We start from the raw sequence: 26970 nt of genomic DNA on the forward strand, positions 1-26970 counted from the left end.
CTCTCCACTCTACTCAAACTGCCCTCACTAAAGTCAGCTGTGACCTCTTTGCTGCCAAATACTAGGGCCACTACTTTCTACTCATTCTCCTGCTGCTTTTGACTAGGCACCGGACCATTTTTGCTGGATTTGGATTTGGTTCTAATTCGTCGTCCGGCTTTGGATTTGGATTTGCCAAACTGCGGTGACTGGTTTTGGATTTGGATTTTTAACAAAAAATTACAAAAAAGCTAAAATTACATAAATTGGGCTTTTTTTTTGTTCCTGGAGTATTATTAACTTTAATAACATTCATTTCCAGTCATTTAAGACCACCTCAGAGCTCACAATATTGTTTTCACCATTATTGACCAAAGGCTGCAGTGAGTTGGCTGGATACTAAGCGACAGAGCAGCGGCACAGACACCACAGTTTTTTAAAGCACATCTATGAAACATTGCCACACAGCAGTGGCAGCATTGAAAGGTAACGCAAGATGGATACGGTGTTTAGATACACAGTGGTCTTATGCCCAAGCAGTCACAGTGCTTGTATACACAGTGGGGTATGGTCCAAGGAGTCATGGTGCTTGTAATGTATACAGCACCAAGAAAAATAAAAAAAAATTTTAAACTTTTAACTTTCTTGGAGGTTTTTTTTTTTTTTTTATTGTTTTACTTTTTATTTAAACATTTTTTTGTACCCACACAGCCACTTGTAAGTTTGGAGTCTTTGGACACAACTACTTAATCAGCAGAGTATAGCGCAGCGTACATCAGCATGCTCTATGCTCCTATACATAGCCACTTAATCAGCAGAGTATAGCGCAGCATACATCAGCGTGCTCAGTGCCCCTATACATAGCCACCATCATCATTGTATAGCGCAGCGTGCTTTCAGTGCCCCTATACATATCCACCATCAGCAGAGTATAGCGCAGCATGCTGTCAGTGCCCCTATACATAGCCACCATCAGCAGAGTATAGCGCAACGTGCTGTCAGTGCCCCTATACATAGCCATCATCATCATTGTATAGCGCAGCGTGCTGTCAGTGCCCCTATACATAGCCACCATCAGCAGAGTATAGCGCACCGTGCTGTCAGTGCCCCTATACATAACCACCATCAGCAGAGTATAGTGCAGGGTGCTGTCAGTGCCCCTATACATAACCACCATCAGCAGAGTATAGTGCAGGGTGCTGTCAGTGCCCCTATACATAGCCACCATCAGCAGAGTATAGCGCAGCATGCTGTCAGTGCCCCTATACATAGCCACCATCAGCAGAGTAAAGCGCAGCGTGCTGTCAGTGTCCCTATACATAGCCATCATCAGCAGAGTATAGAGCAGCGTGCTGTCAGTGCCCGTATACATAGCCACCATCAGCAGAGTATAGTGCAGCGTGCTGTCAGTGCCCGTATACATAGCCACCATCAGCAGAGTATAGTGCAGTGTGCTGTCAGTGCCCCTATACATAGCCACCATCAGCAGAGTATAGTGCAGGGTGCTGTCAGTGCCCATATACATAGCCACCATCAGCAGAGTATAGCGCAGCGTGCTGTCAGTCCCCGTATACATAGCCACCATCAGCAGAGTATAGCGCAGCGTGCTGTCAGTGCCCCTATAAATAGCCATCATCAGCAGAGTATAGCGCGGTGTGCTGTCAGTGCCCCTATACATAGCCACCATCAGCAGAGTATAGCGCAGCGTGCTGTCAGTGCCCCTATACATAGCCACCATCAGCAGAGTATAGCACAGCGTGCTGTCACAGTGCCCCTATACATAGCCATCATCAGCAGAGTATAGCGCAGCGTGCTGTCAGTGCCCCTATACAAAGCCACCATCAGCAGAGTACAGTGCAGCGTGCTGTCAGTGCCCGTATACATAGCCACCATCAGCAGAGTATAGTGCAGGGTGCTGTCACAGTGCCCCAATACATAGCCACCATCAGCAGAGTATAGTGCAGCATGCTGTCAGTGCCCCTATACCATAGTTGCCGACTTTCTGGCTGCTCCTTCCGGGAGGGAGCAGCCAGATCGTCAGGGCAGCGGGGGGCGTGACCGAAAAAGGGGGCGTGTCCAGATGGGTGCCTGACATTTGTAGGCGTCACGGAGGCGGGGTCATGCGATCGCGTCATTTTGGCCCCGCCCCCGCTCCACAATGCCGATAATACAGGCATTGTGAGGCAGGGGGCAGGGCCAAAATGACGTGAATCGCGTCACTGGCTGCTCTCGCAGCGGGGGTTAAGAGTAAATTGCGAGGGATGTCTTTGGGATCGCCGGCTGCCGGGAGGCTTGCCTGCCTTTCCAGGGGGCCGGAGCTGCACCCGATTATCAGGAGGCTCCCGCCCAAATCGGGAGGGTAGGCAACCCTACCCTATACATAGCCACCATCAGCAGAGTATAGCGCAGCATGCTGTCAGTGCCCCTATACATAGCCACCATCAGCAGAGTATAGTGCAGCGTGCTGTCAGTGCCCGTATACATAGCCACCATCAGCAGAGTATAGTGCAGCGTGCTGTCAGTGCCCGTATACATAGCCACCATCAGCAGAGTATAGTGCAGTGTGCTGTCAGTGCCCCTATACATAGCCACCATCAGCAGAGTATAGTGCAGGGTGCTGTCAGTGCCCATATACATAGCCACCATCAGCAGAGTATAGCACAGCGTGCTGTCACAGTGCCCCTATACATAGCCATCATCAGCAGAGTATAGCGCAGCGTGCTGTCAGTGCCCCTATACAAAGCCACCATCAGCAGAGTATAGTGCAGTGTGCTGTCAGTGCCCGTATACATAGCCACCATCAGCAGAGTATAGTGCAGGGTGCTGTCACAGTGCCCCTATAAATTGCCACCATCAGCAGAGTATAGTGCAGCGTGCTGTCAGTGCCCCTATACCATAGTTGCCGACTTTCTGGCTGCTCCTTCCGGGAGGGAGCAGCCAGATCGTCAGGGCAGCAGGGGGCGTGGCCGAAAAAGGGGGCGTGTCCAGACGGGTGCCTGACATTTGTAGGCGTCACGGAGGCGGGGTCATGCGATCGCGTCATTTTGGCCCCGCCCCCGCTCCACAATGCCGATAATACAGGCATTGTGAGGCAGGGGGCAGGGCCAAAATGACGTGAATCGCGTCACTGGCTGCTCTCGCAGCGGGGGTTAAGAGTAAATTGCGAGGGATGTCTTTGGGATCGCCGGCTGCCGGGAGGCTTGCCTGCCTTTCCGGGGGGGCGGGAGCTGCACCCGATTATCGGGAGGCTCCCGCCCAAATCGGGAGGGTAGGCAACCCTACCCTATACATAGCCACCATCAGCAGAGTATAGCGCAGCGTGCTGTCACAGTGCCCCAATACATAGCCACCATCAGCAGAGTATAGTGCAGGGTGCTGTTTGTGCCCGTATACATAGCCACCATCAGCAGAGTATAGCGCAGCGTGCTGTCACAGTGCCCCTATACATAGCCACCATCAGCAGAGTATAGCGCAGTGTGCTGTCAGTGCTCCTATACATAGCCACCATCAGCAGAGTACAGTGCAGCGTGCTGTCAGTGTTCCTATACATAGCCACCATCAGCAGAGTATAGCGTAGCGTGCTGTCACAGTGCCCCTATACATAGCCACCATCAGCAGAGTATAGTGCAGCGTGCTGTCAGTGCCCCTATACATAGCCACCATCAGCAGAGTATAGCGCAGCGTGCTGTCAGTGCTCCTATACATAGCCACCATCAGCAGAGTATAGAGCAGCGTGCTGTCACAGTGCCCCTATACATAGCCACCATCAGCAGAGTACAGTGCAGCGTGCTGTCAGTGCCCCTATACATAGCCACCATCAGCAGAGTACAGTGCAGCGTGCTGTCAGTGCCCCTATACATAGCCACCATCAGCAGAGTATAGCGCAGCGTGCTGTCACAGTGCCCCTATACATAGCCACCATCAGCAGAGTATAGCGCAGTGTGCTGTCAGTGCCCCTATACATAGCCACCATCAGCAGAGTATAGCGCAGTGTGCTGTCAGTGCTCCTATACATAGCCACCATCAGCAGAGTATAGTGCAGCGTGCTGTCACAGTGCCCCTATACATAGCCACCATCAGCAGAGTATAGCGCAGTGTGCTGTCAGTGCTCCTATACATAGCCATCATCAGCAGAGTACAGTGCAGGGTGCTGTCAGTGCCCCTGTACATAGCCATCATCAGCAGAGTATAGCGCAACGTGCTGTCAGTGCCCGTATAAACATAGCCACCATCAACAGAGTATAGTGCAACGTGCTGTCAGTGCCCCTATACATAGCCACCATCAGCAGAGTATAGCACAGCGTGCTGTCAGTGCCGCTATACAGCATAGTATAGCGCAGCGTGTCCCCTTAGCATAGCGGTGCGCAGCGTGCGTGTGCCGTCTTCTGTGTTTTTTTATACAAGGCGCCGCGAACAGGACTCGGCAAGAATCCGATGGCATTCACATGACGTTCGGACTCGCCAAGGGAGTCGGCGGGAACACCTGAACTTGCATTCGGGTGGGCTCGGATCCCCCATTTTCGGAGCGGCCTGGATTCCACAGAATCCGGACCGCTCATCTTTACTTTTGAAACTGTAGACCACTCTCTCCTACTACATATCCTTCTCTCCTAGCTCTTTCTTAACATGTGTCAGTACCAGCAGCCTTAGACATCACGTGAAATTAGAATCCTTAACATAACCCAACTGGGTTCAGCCACAGGCTAGAGATGACATAACACCTCTCTCAGGCATCACCACTAGCCTCCAGCACCTATGATTCATGTGGGGAATCACCTATCAGCCAGTCACTATATAAACTTGCTCAGTGCATTTTTACAGTGCCTGAGTATCAATTGTTTTCTGAAATAGGTGCTCCCACTGAGCCTCACTGAGTACAAATGTGTCCACATAGATCTTACCTCCGTGCGCTACAAGTCACGTTACATAATGCGTGAACACCATGCAACTCGGAAGCGCCAAGCGTCTTTAGGTGTAACTTTTTCACTTAAAATTTGTTTTATTCGCAAAGTGATGCGAATAGTACGCACAAGCAGCTTGAAGCTAAAAAAGGGGCACGAAAAGACACTCGTCGCCACCGAATCACGCCACGACACGGCGTGACTAGAAGTTACAAAACTTAAAATGTGCCACTTCTATATCAAAGCCTTCCAGCTCTCATCCTAACCCACTGCCCCGTGCTCCTTGCTCATTGTCTCCTCCCCTTTGTCTGCCCCTCCCCTTTAGACTGTTAGCTGTCACTAGCAGGGCTCTCTTCCCTCATGTGCTTTTCCTTCCCTCACTTATACCATTATCTCAACACAACTCCTAAAGCGACACCTAACCCTTAGGTTCTTTTGCCTTGCTGCTTATTTGGGTATTATGACAGCTGTTGCAGCAATGTTTATAATCATGTCCATGGCCTTCATTGTTTTGTACTGCAAGTCACTTCTCTCTCGTTTCCTTTATACTATTTATTTATGCACTTTATAAGATGCTGTGGACCACTTGTGGCATACCATAGGCCAATTTCTCTCCGCCAGGACAGATACTTTTTGGATGCACTGTTCTGGCAGGTCTTTTTATTTAAATATGACGTAATCTATTTTGTGACATTATTTTAGTTTATCAAATTTTTTACATCAGTAACAATAAGTGCCCATCCTGGCGACGAGTAATAAGTCAAGTGATAGCTTACACCACAACTTTACTTCCTAATTGGTCCATTGGTGAGGTAATGTATGGAAAAAATACACTACTGTAGCCTATTTCTGGAATAAATGGCTAAAATGCATAAATAATCATTTTGATAGGTGTCACTTTATAAATGTAAAGTTGTCTTGTCTGTCTTCGCCAGTATATTGCTAATCATCCCAACAAATACTGTAAATTGGCATATTTACATACAGTCAGAGAGGCTGTACTTTGGAATAAATTACATCTGTTTCCTGTGAAAAGAAACCCCAAGCCTCAATATACTACTGAAGTAGTGGTTTATGGTGAAGCCTCCTGTCTAACTCTCTGTGCACTGTATTACTGGCAGATACCACCAATTATTACCATTTTCAGGCTCAGGTATTTCTTCAGATTTGCTTTAGCAATTCTATAAAGATGGAGAAAAATCCATTTAACCAACGTTGGATAATTACAAGAGAATGAACAATTTCACTATGCCCATTTTTGGAAGTGGTGAACTGTGAAATATGAAATCAGAGCAGAAACGCCTGGTATTCGTCCTTTTCTTTCGTTTTTTCTGCTCTCGCCTCTTCATTATTTCAGGGTCTTTTCGATGCGGCTACACTGTAGTAAATGAGTTCCACGGTTAGTGAGCTGATCAGAAAGGGGATTGCTAACACTGAGAGTTAACACAGAGACATAACTCAGGGTGTATGCTGGAGAGTTACGGAGATGCGCAAATTATTCTATTTTATACTTTAATTAGTTTGAATTAGCAACGGGAATAGAGGCAGAAAATGATCCAGCCAAGGGTGAAATGGAAAAAGGGATAGGGTGGGCCTCTCTGGTATAATAATACAGGCGGAGTATAAAATCTGCCTTGCATCCCTATAGTGCATACAGTATTCAACTGTGTCTGTTGGATTCAGAATGGAATTGCAGCCACTGAGGGAAGAGAGAAAGTAGAAGGAGGGACTGGTGACTGCTATTTTGTTAGTGGGATGGGGAACTTTTAACTATTTACAGCTAGAGAAGAATTTATCTGATTATGAAATACTGAACTAACATTTTGGCATTGAACATTAATGTTTAAAGTACGTATTACTGCCATTTTCTCATTGAATTCTGGTTGATATTCAAGTAATGAAAAAAATAAAAAGTACTTTATCATAATGTGCCTATTTTTATACTGTACGATGTGTCTAAAACATAGAAATTGATGGGGTCCTGTCCAGCAATTCTTGAACTATGTGTTCCATGATATACAGAGGAGGCAAAATAGACTATGGTGCATCCCCCCTTCCTCCGGCTAGGGCATGCACTGTGCGCAGCTGAGGAGCAAAGAACCAATGTGCTAGTAAACTTGCCAGTTGTGGATAATCTCCAGTCACTTCCCGCCAGTTTTCTTCATCGTCAACCCTTCTTGGGTCTTTCCAGCCATGTTCTTCTGTGTTTCTGCAGCTTCAGCCCCCCAGTGTCTCTCCAGCTCCAGCCAGCTCCCTTCTGTCTCTCCATTTCACCAATGTCTCCGCCGCTCCCTTAACTCTCTCCAGCCCCCCCTGTGTCTCTCCCACTCCAGCTAGCCCTCTTCTTTCTTTCCAGTTCCAAAGTGTCGCTCCAGCTCCCTTCTGTCTCTCCAGCCAAGCAGTGTCTATTCTGCTCCAGCCCACAGACACTTACCTTCTTCTGTGTCTTCTGACTGCTCCTCTTTGTGATGCAGGTCCTCTGCCTTTCAGGTATACCTTGTCACAATAAACAAAAAACATAAAACATTATTGCACCAGTCGCCGGTGGTGCCGGAAGATCATGGAACAGCAGCTCCCACACATAAATCCATCTATAACTGCTGCCTGCACCGCTGCAGTGATTATCAGGGCATGTGCAGCAGTTATATACAGATTTTTCTGTGGACTTGGAACCTTGTGGCCCCAGTACAACTATACCCCTTCTACCCCCCCTGTCATCGGGCCTGCTCCTTAGTGCCATCCTGACAGCTAGCTCCCGTAGGTTCCGGCACTGAATATATTACACTCTGCATTAAACTTACTTATACTTACTTATACTTTTAAAGTTTATGGGTCTGGTGCTGAGTTGAATGTAAATTGGCCGTAGATGCTCCACATTGCATGTACAGAAATAAATGCATAGATTTTGCCATATTGAGAATTGTATGCTTATTTGCTGTCCGCCTGCCCCAATCCGTATGTTTGGTTTGATACTTATCATCAGTGGGGACATCCATCACCCTATGTATAGCCTCCACTTCCATTGACAATACCTTCACTGAACTTCAGTTGCAACTGGAGATGTTCTCAAAATGCGTATGACTCTTGTGCACACCTGGTTCCGGAGCATGTGCAGTGAGAAAACACAAGATAGCTCCGCAAATGGATGTATGTTCATCGCCACATCAGACCCTTTATGATCTCACTATGTGTACAGGCTTGCTGTTCAACATGGAGAGCAATGATCCCTAGTCCCAGCTCTGTTTGCATTCCATTCAGCACAGAGCAGGCAGTACAGAACACTGATACAGCTAACACACTGCTTGTTGCCTTCTTACATCCAAACCATTCTCTTATCTCAGCTTTTTAAAAGAGATCCATTTGTTCTTATAGCTGCAATAATCATTTAAACCTGCTTTATTGATTCATTAAGGATAGCATCCAACCTCACTCTCCATCTGTAATGAATTGATCAGCTCTTCTTCATTACAGGCTGTACAGAGAGGTCCTTTTATAATGGATGGCTGGAAATTGGCGCCTGTCTGCTAGGAGTTGGCGGACATCAAGGGTCACCAGTCTACAGATGCCAAATTTTAGATTCACTTCAGGGAAGTGAGTTCAGAATAACTACGGAGAGTGGGGTGACAGGCCCTGACATTACCAAAGATAACTTTAATCACACTTTTGCACAGCCAGATGCTTGTCAACTGACCACACAGAAAAAGGAGTTTGGGTAGATGTTCACAGCTTCTACAGTGTCTGTCTTATACAATTTAGGCAATAAAAGTAAGTGCCTGATTGAATGGTCTTGTTCCAATTGTGCACCTTGTAAGTTAGTTACCGACTCTGCTGCCTCCTCCTCCGGCAGGGGGCAGCCAGGTCAGCACAGAGGGGGCGTAACTGACAGAAAGGTGGGCTTTGCAGGGGCGTACATCTCTGTATCAGGCCCTTAGTTAACTCCTTTGCCACTGAGGGGTTTTTCATGCTCTGGGCTCGGGCTATTTAGTTACTTTTTGGCTGTTCACATTGCAACATCAGTTTCAGTCATTTGTGTATCCTTTACAGAAGACTGCGAATTATCAGAAAATACCATTAGTCTGTTTATTCCTTCAGACACAGCAGATAAAATCTACACAAAATTGCCAAAAAAGTTTCATTGAAATTACAAGAATGTGCAAGTATGTGTGTGGGGTTTTTTAACCCCATACAAGCACCAAAAAATACTTTCCATAAAGTAGGATTATACACATAGATGTTTTAAATAAAATCTGCACCTAAAATTAATAATGTATTCAATATTTTTCACCATGAAATGCATATAGTATGTAGGACTACTGTGATTGTATAACAAGGCTCTGATTATTGTCCAATATCATCATATGTATCCCAGCAAGTGTTTTAATCATTTTAAGTTCTGTCATAACACAGGGACTTTTACATATATATTAGTTTATCGTCTAATAATGAAACTATTTGTATTTTCTACTTAGTTACCTAGTAAGTAATAATATACCCTACTTTCAAGTACAAGGAGTTATTTTTGTTTACATATAATTATTAATTTTGATATGTTTGTAGCCTGCATAGGAAATTGGATTTCTCTGCATGCGCTAATACCACAAGAAGCTGCCATATTGCGTGTTTGGCTGAGTAGTCATCTATACAGCATCAGACTGCCTAAATACCACACTAAAATAAATTTAAGATTACTTTCTTAGCAATAATGTTTGAACAGAGCAAATGTTTTCTTATACTCATCATGAGAAGATGTACATATCCGCACTATATAATGTTCCTTAAAAATATAATTATGCCTCTATTCAGCATTTTATTGAGTGACACTTCAATTATTTCTTCTGCATTCTAAAACTGAGACTATGAATAGTACTCTTACACTGCAATAATAGTTAAACTACAAAACTGTGTGGTAAATGCGACCAATTTTGCCCCTTTCTAAATTAGAAAGTACAGTAATACAAAGCTATATGGATGATTTTTAACAGCTGTCTTAATGTTTTTTTTTACAATTGAATCTATTATTTTGTTTACTGTCATCGTTGAAAACAATTACATCGCCAGTTAAGACTTATAGAGATATACAGATATGTCCTTTCACATCTTTGCTGCAGTCATGTTTAAAAGCCCCTCTAGACGCGCCAGGTCCAGTGAGCCTCTGCTAGTGCCAGGCGTCTTTTTTGCATCCTTTTTTTTTGCCCAAAATGTGTCAAAGTCACAATGTGATGAGAATAGGATGCACCAGCAGACTGTGCTGATTAATTTGATGTGCGACACTTGTATATATGTGTGTGACTGAGTCTTTGAATCTGTACATAAAGTGCTACAATGTAGCAACCACAGCTTTTTTTTATTCCAAGTTCCGCTGTGCTTCATACACAGTCTCAGGTGCACACAGATACACAAGTGTCGCATATCAAATTTATCAGCTCAGTCTGCTTGCACGACTCAGGCGCATCACATTACAACTTGGAGGTATATTTACTAAAGAGCGGGTTTTTAGAAGTGGATATGTTGCCCATAGCAACCTATCAGATTCTACTTAACATTTAACTAGCACCTTTTAGAAGATAATATTTAGAATTTGATTGGTTGCTATGGGCAACATCTCCACTTCTAAAAACTCCCACTTAAATTTACCCCTTAGTCTCACACAGATGAATGTTGACATATTGCTTGTCGACCTATTGTACATGTCAACTTTTCATACCACACCCCTTTCCTCTTTATGCTACATATTGCTGAAATGACAGGCTTGAGCAGCTGCATTTGTCACCTTGCAGCAGAAAGCTCCTCTCTTCATCATCAGTGTGCCTGCTGTAGCCAATCAAAGTAGCTACTCATGATATATCGAGCAGCTCCAGAATGGGAATCCTGGCATTTGGTCTCCCAGATTACATAAATCTGACATTATTGGCCAATGCAAAGGCTCCCAGTACTTGATCTTCTATTCTGTGGACCCCCTGTGCTTGGGCTAAAGAGCTGAACTTCCATGTCACTCTGACCTTGTCCACCTGAGATACCAAATGCCAAACTTTAGCCTAGTAGCGATCACAGTGAACCTGTCAGATATCTCATTCTGTGTTAAATGCAGGGAGAGGGGGCTTCCCTGTTTGCATCACACATTACTGTTATAACCCTTTCAGACAGAGGGCCTGATTCACTGCGGAACGCAACTGCGAATGCAATAGCGATTACGCATGCAGTTCAACTGCGATAGTATGCTAATACATTGCTATCGCAATGCCGCCGCCGCACTACATAAGGACGCCCACTTTACCTCCATAATGTTTAACAAGACTGCAAAAACTTGGTACAATCGAGTACCATCGCAGCCTCTCACACATGTACAAGCCCTGACCTTACTCAGAGATTGCTAACGTCCATGCACGCTATGAGGCCTCAGGCTGTGTAGGGCATTGCAGTGAATAATTTATGCATGCCCCTGCAACGGTGTTGAAATGCACTGGCATGCCTGCGTTCAGCCGACCACCCCCCTGTCTCCACCCACAAACTGCACTTCCTGTCAATCACTCTGCGATGGGTCTGCATAGTCACTGCGATCGCAGTACCGATTGCAATGGCTGATTCACGCACACACTGCGAAGCATACGCTTGTGCAGTATGCAACAATCGGCTGATTGTGTGGGTATTAGCAACTGCCTTTTTTGCTGAATCAGGCCTATAGTCTAAATAACCAGGTTTTTGACGGTGCATTCTTACCGACCAGGGTCAGCCCCTTTCACACATATACCCCTTTCCCACTAGCTCCAAAAAACAGATTTTTGCACGTGAGCGCGCAGCAACCCAGGTTACTGTGCTGTGTGATAGGGCAGGGTTGAAATAAGCCGGGTGAGTGACCCAGAATTTCTTCCCTAGTCACGAGAAGGGTTGAATGCGTGTTCAACCCTTATCATGATGCAGTGTGAACGGGTAACCCGGGTCGATGCTACCTGGGTCGCGTTCTCAGCACAGGAAGAGCTGGCGCTTGAAGATGGCGCCTAGAGGGGGGAGGAGTGGGTTCTGATTACCTGGGCCCGGGCTTGCTGGAGGGACCCAGTGTGGGCCTGGGTCTGACACCACTCCTCCCTGTCAGCTGAGCAACCCAGCACACGCTGCTGGGTGCTGGGCTGCAAAAGGGAGACTGCTTGCTGCTGTAGAACATCAGTAGCAGTCTCCTTTGCCTGTGGGGGAGAGCGATAATCCTGATACTAATGGAAAAGAAGTAATAGTCTAGACCCGGGTCGGTGCGATTGATAGACCCATCAATTTCCCAGGTCACATGTGTGAAAGGGACTTTCCAGTTGCTTCCCATGGACACAAAATGTAGTGTCATGTCACTAATCCTCTTGGTTAGAGATTCCCACTCCAAAGTACTCCAGATACATTTTTCAATAACCTCAAAAAGAGAGAAGAAACACCCCCTGGCACTATGGGCACAAAGAAAAGTTTGTTAACCCGACACAGAAAATGTAATTGTTTAATTACTGCCAAGTGAGTGGTTCCTAAATTAGCTTGAAAATAATAATAATTTGGTTGGTATAGGCCCTTTTGAAATGTAAAAGACGGCACTGCACCTTGTGGCACTCTGAATATTTACATACATAATATGAATTGAATATTATTATCCTTACATGAAAATTCAATTTCTTAATTGTGGTGTAGAGTCTTTTAAGTTCTAATTGTAGTTCAGAGGAAACAGCTGTTAATGGAAGTGAAAGGAGGGAGTTACAAGACTGAATCAGTTCACTAGTCAATGTTCAGAAGCAGAAATACACCTTTCAGCAGTCGCTACCCACCAGGATTTGCTTTCTCTTTTGAGCAGTCTCCAAGGAATCTGCAGACTGCACTGCACAGAATGAGCGGCGGGTTTGTCTTTAGAATTGAAGTAGGTGGCAGCTGCTCCATTGAGAATGTATCAAAGTTCTCAGTGTGGTTTGTAGTTTACCACTCTTCATTGGTAGGACTGACGCTTGAGGTTGCCTTTATTTCTAAGTTTTCTCACAAAAATGCAAAATAGCTTGCTGACTGACACTTCCTTTATAAAAACTAAAAAAAGTCAGACTGAGAGACATGAGTAAATCAGGAAAATGAGTATAGATGAGAGGCTGAAGGAAACAATGTAATACAAATCTGACCATTGTGCTTTTAAAAATAGCATTTTAAGTACATTGTCTAATACTGCCAATATGAGTCATTCCTTTAAGAAAATTTGCACATAATTAAGGGACCCATTCATCAGCAATCACAAAAAATCCGCCCAATCAAAAAATTGCTCAATCCACCAATCTGCGCCCATACATTACAGATGTTTCAGTGATTTGCAGATTATTTTCAGGAAAGACAGATCTGCCAGTCGTGAAAGGCCCATCATTTTACTAGTAACGACCTGCAAATTGGCTGATCGTTACCATACACTAGCAATCTACATCCCCAATTGGTCTGTGAAATCCAAGATATAAAGGGGCCCATACATCAGCAATATCAGAAAAACTATTCACAGATTCTGGAATTTTTTCACCCAATTTAAAGATTCCCCAATCCTCCAATCTGAGCCCATACATTACAGATATTTATTCAGTGCTTTGTAGATCATTTTCACGAAAGACAGATCTGCCCTTTTACTAGTAATGGTCTGCAAATTGGCTGATCGTTACCATCAGGTAAGCAGCCCTGGCAGCCCCCATGTACGCGTGCCCGTAAAAGGAGTGGGACCTCATCTCAAAAGGGGTGTGGCCTCATCTCACAGGGGTGTGACCTCGCAGCACGCCCCTGTCTTTCAGTATCCCCGGCCGAGTAGAGCGCCGGGAAGCAGAGCTGCTCGGCTGGGGTTTGACGCTGGGCCGGCCCATGTGGCCATCGGCCCTTCTGGCATTTGCCAGAAGTGCCAGATGGGCAGTCTGGCCTGGTTACTATACGCTAGAGATCTACAGCCCCTATTGGTCTGTGAAATCCAGTATGTTGGACAACCTGATTCACCAAATCCAATCACTTTTTTGTCAGAATATGCTATTTGTAAACCCAATGCTTTGCAGATTTTTTTACACAATCATCTGCAAAACGCAGAATTGCCCCAGTTGATTGCTGATGTATGGGGTCTTTACTGTTTACACAAACAGCAGATCTATACAATAAATTACATAACTCCCAACATTTTCAGTGGCAGATTTGTATAAACACTTATGGTAGATGCAAACAGTTCCTGATACAGTATGTTGTGCATTGAGTGTACAAACAGCCCTGTAAATAGGGTTTATTGAGAAAACTTATTTCTTATATGGAGAAAAGGCCAACATTATTTATCAGCATTATTTCTGCAATAGAATAGTGCATGCTCATGCTGTGTCCTTTGTTCGCTATGAAGAAGTCAACATTCTCTTAGGGCTTGTATGTAGTTCTCCATGGACAGTATCCCTATGTTTAACAGAAACTTGATACAGCTTGCATAGACCTAAAATAGGGATCAGTAGATCACAATGAAGAATGTATGGTGTTTGCCAGACAGACCAAAACCAGAGTAAACATGGATCTTGGTTTGTTGGTACTAAAGGCCTGATTCATCCCCGGACGCAAGTGGCCGTTCGCTCATCCGCCGCACGAGCGGAAAAATTTAAATTTAAGCGCTCGCTCGTATGTTCGCTCGTAGCTAACCTTCCGCCCCATATTCTCCCAACCCCTCCTCTAGCTAGCGAGCGTTCAAAATAGCGAGCGTCCGTCTCCTCTTTGGTTGCATTGAGCGCTCGCACACGTCAATTCCGGAAGTGGTCCTGTCATTTTTCGATTGCCTGCTATTTCATTCTGCAAACATACTTGAATCGATTAATGGCAATCACTATATTAATTACCTTAATTGTTATTCACATGTTTGCAATCCTGGTTTTTTTTTCAATGTCAATAAACTTTATTCTTGTTATTGTGTGTCATTTCTTCCGCAGAATACGTACGGTTTGACAAAGGGGATGGTTTTTCGAAATTAATAGTTTGTTACAATGCTGCTATTGTTTTGTCTTTTATTTTTATAGGCAGATTATAATACTTTAATTTTGATATTTAAATTAGCTTACGCATGTCACTGCATCAAGCCTATCATAACTCACATTATATTTGTGAGGGTGTAGGTCACATGACTCATACAATAACCAATAAAATTGTTCCTGTTAATTTACAAAGTACATTAGCCAATCAAATTTTTTCTAGGACCTTTATTAAAACTGTTTTGTGTAAAAAAAATCATTGCCATCATGAGAGCCGCAGCTTTTTGTCGCCGTGAGCTCCTTGTCCTCACTGAGGTGATGGACCAGAGAATTACTGACTATCCGCACCCCATCACCAACCTCCGCAAGCGGCTGGCCTACGCGGAGGTGCGCCGCCGCCTGCGTTCCCTCGGCTATCGCCGAAATATCGGCCAGCTGGAACGCAGGTGGTCAGATCTGAGGCGCAGATCCCCACGCCTGCTGGCCCGTTTGCGTCTCCAGATAGTGCAAAGTAAGTGTTTCTGTGTATTTATTTTTTTAAATTCTCATACCTGCGTGTGCATGTTTACAGTATAGCCCTGTTTGTTTTTTTGGACATACTTGCATGTGCATGTTTACAGTATAGGCCTGTTTGTTTTTTTTGGACATACCTGCGTGTGCATGTTTACAGTATAGCCCTGTTTGTTTATTTTGGACATACCTGCGTGAGCATGTTTACAGTATAGCCCTGTTTGTTTATTTTGGACATACCTGCGTGTGCATGTTTACAGTATAGCCCTGTTTGTTTTTTTTGGACATACCTGCGTGTGCATGTTTACAGTATAGGCCTGTTTGTTTATTTTGGACATACCTGCGTGAGCATGTTTACAGTATAGCTCTGTTTGTTTATTTTGGACATACCTGCGTGAGCATGTTTACAGTATAGCCCTGTTTTTGTTAAAAAAAATTTGGATAAATTCAAAATACTAAAAGGCAATTTGTAATTACAAATGTTTTTCTCCATCATTTAGGGGGAAGAGCGGAGACTCACACGTCGCAGACGTGTGTCTCGACCCCTATCCCCCACTCCCACCCAAACATCCTCTACCCACTCTTCCCCAAATTCCTCCTCCACCCCAGACCTTGCCGCCCGTCAGTCCCCTCCCTCTCTTCACATTAACATCCCTCCAACTTCCCCTCCACTCAAACCCCCCCTCTCTTTTCCCCACCCTCCACTTCATCCCACATTACCCCTCCTCCTTCCCTGAGCCACTGGCCCACCTCTGATGAGGAGGAATTCGGGGCTCCAGGCCCAGTCAGCAATGTGCCCAGTATGTTTACATTTTAAACTATGGCTTTTTGTTATGTTTGTTTTATTTTGGTTGATGTTGTCCTTTTGCCTGTGCAGTTCAAAATAGTAAAGTACTTCCAATGTTTTTTAAATATATCTTTGTGAAACAATGTCAAGGATGTTTTCCCCTTACACATATGACACATGTCCAAACACTCACACTTGTGTCTTTCTTGTTTACGCTACCAACAAATGTCGTAGTTTGGCTTAGGTTTTTTTAAATTATTTTTTTCGTTTTTTTTTTCTTCTTTTTGGGCCCTTATTTGTTTTAAATCTTATCTTTTTGCATTCCTTTTGTTTTGGACATGTTTTGGTAACTGATGTATTTTTTTGGTATAGTCTGAATTTTTGGTTGGTTGTTAAAATCTAAATGAAGGTGTCATTTTAGTAATCCTCACATTTTTTTAACCCACAGAGGACCAGAGGCGTAACGAGGCACTAATTTTTTTACAAGACCAGAAAAAATGACCTTAAAAATAAAGCTTATTTTGATTTATTTAAGTCTCATTCCTTGTCTGTAAATCTTAGATTGTTGAACCTTACATAAGTCTACTATTTGTCCCTGAGTTTTTAAGTAATGTACATTTGTTTGTAGAAAGCTCAAGTAAGTATGTAAGCTTGCACATTAAACACATAAACAATAGGTTTGTAGAAAGCTCAAGTAAGTATGTAAGCTTGCACATTAAACACATAAACAATAGGTTTGTAGAATTAACCTCAAAAAGAGAATAATTATTTTGGGGGGTAATGTAAAAATTAAAGCTACCTGCTTAGGCCTAGAATGGAAAACATACTGATTCACCATAATACCTTTGGTGTTTGTTTTGAGCAACAAAGCAGGGTACTAAAGTTTACAAATTAAGAAATTACAGTATTAGGCATTAAGCAACTTTGCATTTTTTGAAACAGGTTACACTTGGTTGTAATTTACGATGGAAATGGTTGGGTAACGTTAAAAAAAAATTTAATGCACACAAATAATAAACACCAAGTGAATTGACACAATAAATTCAAACATTGAAAACACACACAAAAGACCAAACAACACCAAAACCCCCCAAAAAACTAAGGCCCTCATTCAGAGCCGTTCGCTATTTGCGGTCGTTCGTTCAAAAACAAGGGGTGGCTATTCAAATGATCCGTTCGCACATTGCAGTCTGTTCACACCTCTAAGTCTGAACGAGCGAGCAAAACATACGCTCGTTTATTTGATAAAAACGCCCCCTGGCCGCTCGCACCATACGTCATGTCCGCTATTTCTTAGATTAATCGAGTACATCGTACAGCGTATGAACTGCTCGCTATTCTTGTGGTTGGTTTTTTCAACCGCTATTTTGCGAGCAGTTCTGAGTTTAAAAAACCAAGTGACGTGGTCAATGACGCTGCTCGATTAATTATGCACACCCTTAAAACGCCCGTTTTGACCTTTAAGCACGCCTGCGTTCGAATTCCACTCCCCCGTTTTCAAGCACCTTCCCCTGTTACCACCCACATACGCCTCATTCTGTCACTCAAAATAGCAGGCACTCGCTATATAGCGTACAAACGATTTTCGGCCGCACTGACTGGTTCGCGCATGCGTACTAAAAACCGTACGCATGCGCAGATGTGCGAACATCGCTCGGAACGAGCGTACTGCCGCTAACGAGCGGCTCTGAATGAGGGCCTAAATCAGGAACTGTTTGAAGAAGTAGCATGCCAACATGAATCCACAAATGAGAAGAAATCATTGTTCCCGAAGTTATATCCAATATGTCCACATAAAGTCATTTGTGTTGATCAGATAGTATGCATGGATTTTTATGGTCATTTTAGGGAAAAAAAAAATAAAATAAAATAAAAGTGTACATTAAAATATTACATGTCTACATTGTGTCAATTAAATAAATTTGTGGAAATAATTACCTAAAAAATCTTGCAATAACTTCATTGCGTATGGCCCCCCCACATACTGACCTCTGACCAACCTCGGGGGGGCCGTCCTCAGGCAAGGCATCCTCTGTCTGCATTGGGACACCACTCCTTATGGCGATGTTGTGAAATATCCCACACAGGACCACAATTTTCAAAACCATAGCCGGCAAATACATGAGGTCGCCACCAGAGTGGTGGAGGCATCTGAATCGGCCTTTTAAAAGGCAGATACAGCGCTCCACCACCTGCCTGGTGGCTGTAAGTGCGGAATTATACTGACTTTGTGGCCCTGGTGTGGGAACCAAATAAGGAGTGAGTAGCCAGGGCGTGCAAGGGTAACCACTGTCTCCTGTGAAAATATAAAAAACAACATCAGGACCATTGTGTACCAAGCTTTGCATTGGTTTCAACAGAAAGTGTCAACTTACCCAGAAGCCACGCATCACCAGCTTGTAGGTTGTTTAATTTGTGCCAAATCCCTGATTGCCGGATGACGAAGGAATCATGTGCACTGCCTGGGAATTTGGTATTCAGGGACAGGATCTGGAGGGAGGCATCACATACCACCATTGCATTCATCGAGTGAAAGTGCTTTCGGTTCCTAAATATAGCCTCCAGCCTTGCTGGAGGCTGAAGTGGTATGTGAGTGCCATCCACAACCCCTATGATGTGTGGGAAGCCAGCAATTTGGTAAAAATTAGCCTTCACCACATTAAGGGAACCCATATCCAATGGCATTTTAATAAAATGATGGAGGTGTTTAAAAAGTGCCTCCATCACTGCCCTCAGGTTCCTTGAAAAGGAGGATTGGGATATTCCTGCCACTATTCCCACGGTGGTTTGAAAGGATCCTGAGGCACAAAAATGTAACACCGAAATTAATTGCATAAGTGGTGGTATTGCTGTAGGACTGTCAATTTGCCGTTCAAGATCACTCTCTATTAATGAGAGAGTGTCTATGATGATTTGTGGCGGAAGACGGTATCGCCTTAACACCTCATCATCTGGCATTCCAAAAAGGGTGACACATGTTCTATATATCTGGGGCCTTGCACGTCTACGAGGCCTACGCCTGGGATGAAGTTGAGGTTGGTCGGGTTCTGGAACCATGGCCAATATAATACGACCAACATCAACCTGAAATGTTAAGCCAGGTAGTTATTGTTTTAGACAAATGTGTTAAGAAAAATATACTTATCTTTTCAAAGCAAACCAAAGATTCTTACAGGCCTGGGTCGTGTCATGTGAAAAGCAACCTACATTTCAAAAGTAGAAAATATTTTTATGATTAATTTAATAAACTAGGAATTAAGCCAAATATAGTTGTCGAAAATTTAGAGAAGGGAGCACACATTAGTTCGCAAAACAGTACGCTACATTTAGAGTTAAGACATGATTTTACACAGAAAAAACACATTAGTTCGCAAGATAGTACGCTACATTTAGAGTTAAGACATGATTTTACACTGAAAAAAACACACATTAGTTCGCAAAATAGTACGCTACATTTAGAGTTAAGACATGATTTTACACAGAAAAAACACACATTAGTTCGCAAAATAGTACGCTACATTTAGAGTTAAGACATGATTTTACACAGAAAAAAACACACATTAGTTCGCAAAATAGTACGCTATATTTATAGTTAAGACATGATTTTACACAGAAAAAAACACACATTAGTTCACAAAATAGTACGCTACATTTATAGTTAAGACATGATTTTACACAGAAAAAAACACACATTAGTTCGCAAAATAGTACGCTACATTTAGAGTAAAGACATGATTTTACACAGAAAAAACACACATTAGTTCTCAAAATAGTACGCTACATTTAGAGTTAAGACATGATTTTACACAGAAAAAACACACATTAGTTTGCAAAATAGTATGCTACATTTAGGATTAAGACATGATTTTACACAGAAAAAACACACATTACTTAGCAAAACATATGCTAAGACCAACACATCGAATTTGTTAATTCATAAAACCAAAAACACTTGCCAAAAACAGACAAATATCCCAAAGTTAGAAAAGGTCACTTGGTCACTGCCAAAATAACTAAAAAAAAAAAAAAAAGACATAAAAAAAATTTAAACTATTTACTAATACATTTTTAGGGGAATTTTTGAAATACTTACTCAAAGATATAAATAAAAATAGCTTAAAAATATAGTTATCTTTTCAAAGCAAACCAAAGATTCTTACAGGCCTGGGTCGTGTCATGTGAAAAGCAACCTACATTTCAAAAGTAGAAAATATTTTTATGATTAATTTAATAAACTAGGAATTAAGCCAAATATAGTTGTCAAAAATTTAGAGAAGGGAGCACAGATTAGTTCGCAAAACAGTACGCTACATTTAGAGTTAAGACATGATTTTACACAGAAAAAACACATTAGTTCGCAAGATAGTACGCTACATTTAGAGTTAAGACATGATTTTACACTGAAAAAAACACACATTAGTTCGCAAAATAGTACGCTACATTTAGAGTTAAGACATGATTTTACACAGAAAAAACACATTAGTTCGCAAAATAGTACGCTACATTTAGAGTTAAGACATGATTTTACACAGAAAAAAACACACATTAGTTCGCAAAATAGTACGCTATATTTATAGTTAAGACATGATTTTACACAGAAAAAAACACACATTAGTTCACAAAATAGTACGCTACATTTATAGTTAAGACATGATTTTACACAGAAAAAAACACACAGTTCGCAAAATAGTACGCTACATTTAGAGTAAAGACATGATTTTACACAGAAAAAACACACATTAGTTCTCAAAATAGTACGCTACATTTAGAGTTAAGACATGATTTTACACAGAAAAAACACACATTAGTTTGCAAAATAGTATGCTACATTTAGAATTAAGACATGATTTTACACAGAAAAAACACACATTACTTAGCGAAACATATGCTAAGACCAACACATCGAATTTGTTAATTCATAAAACCCAAAACACTTGCCAAAAACAGACAAATATCCCAAAGTTAGAAAAGGTCACTTGGTCACTGCCAAAATAACTAAAAAAAAAAAAAAAGACATAAAAAAAATTTAAACTATTTACTAATACATTTTTAGGGGAATTTTTGAAATACTTACTCAAAGATATAAATAAAAATAGCAAAAAAAAATGCAAAAATGCTAACGTAAACAAAATAATAAAAAAAACAAACTTCTCAAAAATACAAACTACTCCTTCAAGAAACCACAAACCACGAACAAACCACTACACCGAAAAACCTCCAACAATCCAAAAATGCCACCTCGAATGGAGTCACACCAAGCCATAAATAGGCTTTATTTTCCCGCTCAAATTAAGGATGGACAATAGGAGCGCACAAGGAATGATGCGGCCGAATAATGCTGACGCATGTATAAAAACGTCACTGAAGGCCAAAATCGGTCTGCTACATTGAGAAACGACAATGAGTACAGAGCAGCAAAGTACTAGCCAAGAGGCGCCATGTAATTATTTTATAAATTATGTGAAAATGCTTATGTTTAACATTACATTTTGAAACATTTAACTTTTAAAATTTTTCAACCATTTAAAAAAGAGGTGTGGAGGATGCCATGGAAGAGGCTGCTGGGCCTAGTAGGCAAACTAGGGCCAAAAAAAAAGACAGCCACAATTCACAAGGAAGGAGATGGAGGTTTTGGTGCAAATGTGCAACGACAACCTGGCACAGGCACCAAGGAATATGGGTGCAACCCAGAGATGGAAACTGGGGGACGACATAGCCAGTGCTGTCAATGGGGTGGGTGAGTTTGAACGTTCAACCCGGGAGGTCAAACACCGGTACGTAAAAACTACATTTGAATAAAAAATGGTTACAGGTCCAAATACTGCAGTAATAATGCCAACTTTTTAACCAACAGATGGAGCGACTTCAAATATCGGCTTACACAAAAAATGGCTGATAGGGCTAGGCATGCAGGGGGAACAGGTGGGGGTTCCACCCCTGTGTCACCTGAGCTCACGGATTTGGAGGAGCAGGCCCAGGGCTGTGTGCAGGATGAGGAGGTGTTTGGCGTGTCGAACATGGATACCGACATGCCAGACTTTGCTGCTCCTCATGTTGCCCCAGGTAAATGTTGTAATGTTAACAACTCAGAAATGTGTTTTGTAAAATATCTCGTTTTGAATTTGAATCTTTTCTCTTTTTGCACACAGAGACACAGGTGGATGAGTCTGCTCCAGAGGTGAGCTTTGGCTGCAGAATTTCTTCTGGCTCTGCAGGGGAGGAAGCAGTAGATCCGGCTGGGGACCCTGTGGCAGACAGTCCAGGGTATTCACCCTCGCAGGCAGTGGCCCTCCTCACTGATCTCAATGTTAAAATGGATCAGCACACCGAGATTCTGCTGAGGATGGACGCAAATCTGCTACGGGTGGCGGACGCCCTGGAGCAAAATACTGCGGCCAACATGAGAATTGCAAATGCCCTGGCGGAAAATACTGGGGCAAACGTAAGAATTGCAAATGCCCTGGAGCAGCTCGTTCGCCAGCACATGTTGGAGCCGGCCTCCCTTCCTGCCGGAACATCAGGACCCTCCACCTCTGGCACAACAATACCCATCCCTCCAAATGTGCTTAGCCCTATGCCTAGTCCAGAGGCAACAACCATCTGCCTTTGGCCAGGCCAGCCGAAGGAGCTCCCGGGCCCGTTCCGGCTCCCTCCAAACCCCTGGCCAAAAGGCCTAAAAGGCCATGACAGCACTGGCTAATTACCCCACAATCCATCTCTGTGTTTGCCCCATATTCCTTCATGACAACAACCTCCCTCTCCTTTCTTGTGAATTATTTTTTGGGGATTTTTTAGTTCAAATGCCACTTATTTTGTGTGTGTGTGGGCCAAATCATTTTTAAGTTTTGTTTCCTTATTAAAAATATGTTTATGGCAAAAAAAAAAAATGGACACAGTCATTTAATAAAATGATGATAAAAATCTGCAAAATTCTATTGATGATTTATTCCAAAACGGGATAAAAGGTAATCCCTCAAACAAACTTAGAAACAATACAATGGAAATAGAAACATTTAATTTTGTAAAACAAAACAAGGGTTAAAAACAATTTATGAGTTTGAATTAACACTTAGCAAAAAACAAAAGGACGATTGGTTTCTTGTCCTCCAAAAAAATAAGCAAATAAAAAAACATGCATACAATATTGTTTCCCTAAAAAAGAAACACTTACAAATATTTTAAAAGCCCCAAAATAAAAAATATTTGTTAGCTAATTGATTGTATGACCCAGAAATTAGCAGCTGAGTAGTTCACCTGCGTTCGGATTTTAGCTACTAAAAAAGGTCTATTTCCTAAACACCTTACAAGCAGATTTGCAATTAAAAGATGATTGTTTTTGTGACCTCAATTGATAAATCGCTACACCATCGATGAGCCCAGGGAAGTACGAAGAGACCATCGTCATTGTGGTAGACTATACCAGACCACAAGCTGAGCGAGCAGTCTTAATGGAAATTGGATGAGACAGTGACGTATCACTTGTTCCGTTCACATTTGGCGCTCGCATAAGGTAATTAATGTACGCCCAAAAAACGCCTCGACACGCCTGCGTTTTCCCATCTCCACCCCCGTCACCACCCCAAAACGGACAATTCTGTCAATCACATTTGACATGTCACTTCCTGTTCGCTGTGTCTACGATCGACTGAAAAATTACCACAATCAGATGTACGCACATGCGCACTATTACACCGACGCATGCGTGGTTGTACAACATCGACTGACTACGAACGAGCGGCCGCTTACGAGCGGCTCTGAATCAGGCCCTAAGTGTTTTCCTAATAATGATTGGTTTGGCTCATTGTTTAACTCTTTCATTCAGTTTTCTGTCAATGCATCATAAAACTTCACATTACCAAAGTACCATAAAACATAATGCACAGATGCAGACACTACAAAGCAAATGTACTTAGTATAGTCAGAGGGTGATACATACTTGCAGATTTATCTGCTAGGGAGCAGTCAGGTTGGCTTAAAGGGGGCTGCATAGGTAGGCTGTACGGAGGAGATTCTCTGGCGTCACAATCGCATCATCATGGCCCTGTGCCCCCCCCCCCCCCCCCACCCGATATACAGTGCTGAGACCACAGGCATTGTATAGAAGGGGACAGGGGCTACTATGACATGAATCAGTACGAATTGCGTCATCGCCTCAACACCCCCTTTCCCCGAAACGTTGTACTCTGTAAGTGGGTGGCTGTTGGAGTTTGCAAGTGGCTGGCGGGGGTATGGGCAGCTAGAGGGGGGAACGGGAGACTTGCCTTCTTTTCCGGGCAGCCGGGAGCAACAACCGATTTTCAGGAGCCTCCCAGCCATTCCAGAAGGGTAGGCAAGTAGTCAGTATAATAAATAAAAGGAGCCAGACAGACATAAATGCTAAGCAGCCTTTAAGAAAATACGTGGGTCAAAAAGAGTGGCAGTTTTAGGTAGGATAAAGCATATTACCCAGTAGCTGTTTCCGCATTATGGTGGTATTTCATTATAGTGGATTGTCACAAACACTATTTACATGTTACATGTAGTATTATCTCTCTCTAGTAATGTTATCATTATGCAGTATCCAGCTTGCCCAACATACACAGTTGGCAGGAATACATACCACAAAAAACAAAGACTGGCATCCCATGTATTGTCCGAATAATGTGCGTGGCAACACGTTATATTATGTTGTGACATCTGCCATAACTTTTCCATTGTAAGCAATGCAAACCTGTGACTGCTGTGAGCTACGTGTCAGTGCTAAATAGAAATGATAAATTGTATGGCCTGCTCATTAGACTCCCTTTCCATGTCATCTAGTCCTCTGTCCCTACTTATGTCATTTATGTTGTCTCATTTTGCAGCTCTTTAGTGTTCCAGCTGATATTTCAGTATTAAATGGTGGGTGTGGTTTTAGCAGAGGAGTTTGTTGTTATATTTTTGCATTTTCAGTCCTTCTTCCCGCTCAGAGCTGGCAGCCTTTTCAAATAGTGACAAGTCAAATGTCAAAACACACAGCCAGACCTTGCTCTTCCCTACTGAATATTTATCAGCAGCCTCCACTGCCAATCGCAGGAACATCCAAGTCTCTTACCTCAAACAGCTGGAGCACTTTGCTTTGTGAGTGCACAGCTGCTCCATAGAAATGAGCCATCAATACCTTTGGAAGCTCAGAGGCCTATCATCCGCTTATACATATTTATTGCCTCTGCGGGATGCTGAGTTGGATAGAAGCACCTTATCCGGTTCAAACACTGATAGGTAAATTTGCAAGGACAAATGGAACTCGCATCGTGAGAGCATGAGAGTGTGTACGACACGCAGATGGTATGCAAATTCAGGGCCACATTTATCAAGGAAAAGTGATTGCTCCATATTCATCAATGTAAGACAAGTATCCTGTGCTTTGCACTGAACTACTGCAGAATGTGCAGAGGTAGTTATGGCTGACTGTCTTCTACTTGACAGAACAGTCGTAGATTTGTCTTTTACTTATTTTCCCAGAATGCATTCTGATTGGCAGAAGTGGTTGGAATATACTGCTTCAACATTTAATGTTTAACACATGCATTTGGACTCCAGCCCCAAGATGGTGGACATTAGAGATTGTGCTATATGTTTTTGAAATTAAACACTTTATATACACAGTGCACTGTGTAATTAAAAAATATAGTTAAAAACTGGCAGTATATCCCCCCAAATCCTCTACCAGCTTCAGTGTATGAAAGTGAACATTTTTATGGAAAGCCAATCACAAACATTTTCCCTTAATGGTCACTATTTAATTACCCTGACCCGCAGCTAAGGTTTGTCGGTAAGAACACCAGCATTGTTCATCACTGGACCAGTAAGGGAAAAAGTAAAGTACATTGCTGTTTGCACATCAGCCCTGTGCAACCAGTCTGGGGATAGTTTTTACTATAGCAGGCCATCCTTATGCTTGTGGTCTCTCTATTATTCTGGAAACAAGGCTATTGCTGTCTACAGCTAAGCCTAGGAATTGGGGGAGGAAGACATTTATTAATTTGTCTTTGAATGTTTTTAATACGCAGGGAGCTGTAAATGGCTACTGCTTTATAACAGGCAGATGTGTTCTAGGCATATGGGTTCCAAACTGACGTCCAACTTGACCTCCTCCTGCATATTTGTCCAAATTTGCCACAAATCCATTCTGAGAATGTGCTGAAAAGTAGATTATAGGTGTTCAACCTAAGGCCGGGTACACATCAGAATGACGTGTATCCCAGCCAACCCGACGCCTAATGTAAGTCGCCTGCATAATCTGGTGTATGACTGCAGTGAGATCTCCCATGCACAGCCCGGAGCCCAGCAGCCTCCGCAGCCAGGGACAGTGCTGTCCCTGCTGTGGTGGGGCAATGACAACTGCAGCTGTTGAAATTGATAGCTGCAACTGTCGGAACAGTCAGTGCCACTGACCGTTCATACATTGCCTGGCACATCGGCGCCCTATCTTGAAGATAGGAGTGCCAATAATAACGGGGGGTGATTGCACACACTTCACCACATTACTACATGGGGAGAAGCGGTCTGCGCTAATACCACTAAACCTCCATAACGCCACTTCATACATCTGCCCCAGAGTTCTCAAATGGGTACTCTCCCATCTAAATAAGGACAGTTGAGAGGTATGCAGTGTATGCCATAATGTGCACCATGCTACTAAAGTGCATCCCTTTTTATCATACTGTGCTAAATATATCCTTTTTGTTAGCCCTCTCACCGTTTGTCCAGAGTGTTGCATCGTGAAACATAATCTTAAGTTGTCAGGTCTGTAATACATACTGATGTGGGCAAAATGTGAGTGTAAACACGTTTTGAATTAGTG

General features: G+C 43.0%; 1 protein-coding gene across 1 annotated transcript in view; it reads left to right on the forward strand.

The window, feature by feature from the left end:
* The window catches only part of PLXNA2 (plexin A2), a 260221-nt gene that overhangs the window by 100829 nt on the left and 132422 nt on the right, over positions 1 to 26970 (forward strand). The gene's annotated exons all lie outside the window — the stretch shown is intronic.

Source organism: Taudactylus pleione, unplaced genomic scaffold (genome assembly GCF_031769625.1).
Source record: "Taudactylus pleione unplaced genomic scaffold, aTauple2 ptg000242l, whole genome shotgun sequence".
Classification (NCBI taxonomy): Eukaryota; Metazoa; Chordata; class Amphibia; order Anura; family Myobatrachidae; genus Taudactylus; species Taudactylus pleione.